The following is a 4,680-nucleotide window of genomic DNA, read 5'->3' as shown; positions in this document are numbered from 1 at the left end:
AGTTCAAAGGGGCTGAAGCCCACTCCTTTCTGGGGTACCTCCCTGTAGGCAAAAAGGAGGCATGGTAGAAGGATATCCCATCTCCTGCGGAGTTTTTCAGGGAGACCCATAATCATGCCTTTGAGAGTTTTATTAAATCTCTCCACCAGTCCATTTGTTTGTGGATGATAGGGTGTTGTGAACTTGTACGTTACACCACACTCCTTCCACATGGCCTTTAAGTATGCAGACATGAAATTGCTTCCCCTGTCTGATACCACTTCCTTTGGGAAGCCCACCCTGGAAAATATTCCCAGGAGGGCCTTTGCCACTGCAGGTGCTGTAGTGGTCCTTAAAGGAATAGCTTCAGGATATCTTGTGGCATGGTCCACTACCACCAAGATAAACCTATTGCCTGAAGCAGTAGGAGGGTCAAGGGGGCCAACTATGTCAACCCCTACCCTTTCAAAGGGAACCCCAACCACAGGCAGTGGGATAAGGGGTGCCTTTGGAGTGCCACCTGTCTTGCCACTGGCTTGACAGGTTTCACAGGACTTACAAAATTCCTTTGTGTCCTCAGACATTCTAGGCCAATGAAACAGGGGAACAAGCCTGTCCCAAGTTTTCATTTGTCCTAGATGCCCAGCTAGGGGAATGTCATGTGCCAGGGTTAGGAGGAACTTTCTGTACTCCTGAGGAATCACTAATCTCCTGGCAGCTCCAGGTTTAGGATCCCTATGCTCAGTGTACAAGAGGTTGTCCTCCCTGTAAACTCTGTGAGAGTCACTGACATCCCCATTAGCCTGTTTGACAGCTTGCTGTCTGAGACCCTCTAATGTGGGACAGGTTTGCTGTGCCACACTCAGCTCCTCTCTGGCAGGCCCCCCTTCACCCAAAAGCTCAGCAGTGTCTGCTTCCAGCTCCTCTGGTGTAGGTTCTGCACAGGGAGGGAATTCTTCTTCCTCAGAAGTTGAATCCACTGTAGAGGGAGGGATAGTAGGAAGTGGTTTGCTTCTACTAGCCCTAGCTTTAGGGAGCACTTGGTCCATTGTTCCAGGATCCAAGCTTCCCTGTCCTTTTTGCTTTTTGGCCTGAGCCCTTGTCAAAGCAAAAATATGCCCTGGGATGCCCAGCATTGCTGCATGGGCCTCCAACTCCACATCTGACCAAGCTGATGTCTCCAAATCATTTCCTAGTAGACAGTCTACAGGTAAATCTGTGGCTACCACAACTTTCTTTGGACCAGTAACCCCCCCCCAGTTGAGATTACCAACAGCCATGGGGTGGCTAAGTGTGTTGCTATGAGCATCGGTACTTGGTTCTGGTGACCAAGTAGGTGTTGTTCAGGGTGGACCAGTTTCTCTATGACCATAGTCACACTGGCTCCAGTGTCCCTGTAGGCCTGAACCTCAACACCATTTATTAGGGGTAGCTGCTTGTACTTATCCATATTAAGGGGACAAGCAACTAAGGTGGCTAAATCAATAGCCCCCTCAGAGACTAACACAGCCTCTGTGGCCTCCCTAACAAGGCCAACCCCAACTAAGTTACCAATAGTGAGCCCAGCTACTCCCTTGGATTGGCTATTAGTAGGTTTGCTCCCACCACCACTGCTATTAGTAGGGACACTAGGGGTAGCAGTAGGGGTTGTAGTGATAGGAGCATTGGTGCTTTTCTTTGGACAACTGGGATCTGTTGTCCAATGGCCTTTTATTTTACATAAATAGCACCATGGTTTCTTTTCCTTGTTCTGATTAAAAGAGGATTTGGGCCCACCACCCCCACCAGAGTGTTTTTGTGGGCCTGATGAAGACTCATTTTTAGATTTGTCCCCACCCTTGTCAGAAGACTTACCATCCTTCTTTTTGTTGCCATCTTTGTCACCCCCTGTATGAACTTTTCTGTTCACCCTTGTTCTGACCCATTTGTCTGCCTTCTTTCCCAATTCTTGGGGAGAGGTCAGATCACAGTCCACCAAGTACTGGTGCAACAAATCAGACACACAATTATTAAGAATATGCTCTCTCAGGATCAAGTTATACAGGCTGTCATAATCAGTAACTTTACTGCCATGTAACCACCCCTCCAAGGCCTTCACTGAATGGTCAATGAAATCAACCCAGTCTTGTGAAGACTCCTTTTTGGTCTCTCTGAACTTTATCCTGTATTGTTCAGTGGTTAAGCCATAACCATCCAGGAGTGCATTCTTAAGAACTTGGAAATTATTAGCATCATTTTCTTTCACAGTAAGGAGCCTATCCCTACCTTTTCCACTAAATGATAGCCATAGGATAGCAGCCCACTGCCTTTGAGGGACATCCTGTACAACACAGGCCCTCTCAAGTGCAGCAAACCACTTGTTAATGTCATCCCCCTCCTTATAAGGGGGAACTATCTTGTGCAGATTCCTGGAATCATGCTCTTTTGCAGGATGACTATGTGGAATACTGCTGCTGCCACCATGGGTTTCTAAACCCAACTTCTGTCTTTCCTTCTCTAGTTCAAAAGACTGTCTATCCAAATCCAGCTGTTGCTTTTTAAGCTTCAGTCTGGTTTGTTCCACCCTCAACTTATTGAGTTCCCTCTCTAACATTCTGTCATCAGGGTTGGTGGGAGGGACATTCCTAGATACAGAGGTATGATGGGAATGAACAGAAGGAGACCTATCCCTTACAGAAGCCACCCTAACAGCTTGGCTAGCAGAAACATCACTACCAGTATGGTGAGAATAAATGCTTTTGCTATGATGTGAGACAACACTATTTGTATGGTGTGACCCATCATCATTACCAACTATGCTAGACTGTCTAGTAATGGGCAGGCTAGGAAGTTTCTTTCCTGAATCTTTTCCTGGGGGAGTCCCTGGATCAGATTGGGAACCATTAGCTACCTTTTCAACAGATGGGGCACTTCTTGCCTTATCTTGTTCTCTAAGCATGTTAAGTAACAATTCCAAGGAAGGATTCTTCCCTACACTCAAACCTCTCTCTATGCAGAGACTCCTTGCTCCTTTCCAGCTAAGGTGATCATATGCAAGTTTGGACAGATCAACATTTTGGCCTGTGCCAGACATTTTTAGAGAGAGTTAAAGTGATAGAAATAGATAAAAAAGTTTGTCAGAGCTTTTAGAAAGACAGAGAAAAAAAAACTTTTTAGAACTTTTTAGAAAGTTAGAAGTACTTTTCAGCACTTAGAAAAGAGTGAAAAGAGGAAATGCAAAACTTTTTGACTATGTGTATATACACTGACCTTGTTTTGTATATTTTTCTCTTATGAAAAGTACAATGACAAGAGTGGTAAGTAGTCTCAAAGCACTTATCCCACCGCTGCACAACCAATGTAGGAGGCTGGACTGGCTTGTAGTGAGTACCAAGGGGTACTTGCACCTTGCACCAGGCCCAGTTATCCCTTATTAGTGTATAGGGTGTCTAGCAGCTTAGGCTGATAGATAATGGTAGCTTAGCAGAGCAGCTTAGGCTGAACTAGGAGACGTGTGAAGCTACTACAGTACCACTTAGTGTCATATGCACAATATCATAAGAAAACACAATACACAGTTATACTAAAAATAAAGGTACTTTATTTTTATGACAATATGCCAAAGTATCTTAGAGTGTACCCTCAGTGAGAGGATAGGAAATATACACAAGATATATATACACAATAGCAAAAATATGCAGTATAGTCTTAGAAAACAGTGCAAACAATGTATAGTTACAATAGGATGCAATGGCGAAACATAGGGATAGGGGCAACACAAACCATATACTCCAGAAGTGGAACGCGAACCACGAATGGACCCCAAACCTATGTGACCTTGTAGAGGGTCGCTGGGACTATTAGAAAATAGTGAGAGTTAGAAAAATAACCCTCCCCAAGACCCTGAAAAGTGAGTGCAAAGTGCACTAAAGTTCCCCTAAGGACAAAGAAGTCGTGTTAGAGGAATAATGCAGGAAAGACACAAACTAACAATGCAACAACTGTGGATTTCCAATCTAGGGTACCTGTGGAACAAGGGGACCAAGTCCAAAAGTCACAAGCAAGTCGGAGATGGGCAGATGCCCAGGAAATGCCAGCTGCGGGTGCAAAGAAGCTTCTACTGGACAGAAGAAGCTGAGGTTTCTGCAGGAACGAAAAGGGCTAGAGACTTCCCCTTTGGTGGACGGATCCCTCTCGCCGTGGAGAGTCGTGCAGAAGTGTTTTCCCGCCGAAAGAACAAGCCTTGCTAGCTGCAAATCGTGCGGTTGGCGTTTTTGGACGCTGCTGTGGCCCTGGAGGGACCAGGAGGTCGCCAATTGGACCAGGAAAGAGAGGGGACATCGAGCAAGACAAGGAGCCCTCTCAGCAGCAGGTTGCACCCGGAGAAGTGCCAGAAACAGGCACTACGAGGATGCGTGAAACGGTGCTCACCCGAAGTCGCACAAAGGAGTCCCACGTCGCCGGAGACCAACTTAGAACGTCGTGCAATGCAGGTTAGAGTGCCGTGGACCCAGGCTTGGCTGTGCACAAAGGATTTCCGCCGGAAGTGCACAGGGGCCGGAGTAGCTGCAAAAGTCGCGGTTCCCAGCAATGCAGCCCAGCGAGGTGAGGCAAGGACTTACCTCCACCAAACTTGGACTGAAGAGTCACTGGACTGTGGGGGTCACTTGGACAGAGTCGCTGGATTCGAGGGACCTCGCTCGTCGTGCTGAGAGGAGACCC

The sequence above is a fragment of the Pleurodeles waltl genome, chromosome 2_2 (genome assembly GCF_031143425.1).
Source record: "Pleurodeles waltl isolate 20211129_DDA chromosome 2_2, aPleWal1.hap1.20221129, whole genome shotgun sequence".
NCBI classification, from domain to species: domain Eukaryota; kingdom Metazoa; phylum Chordata; class Amphibia; order Caudata; family Salamandridae; genus Pleurodeles; species Pleurodeles waltl.
This window is presented reverse-complemented; position numbering follows the sequence as displayed.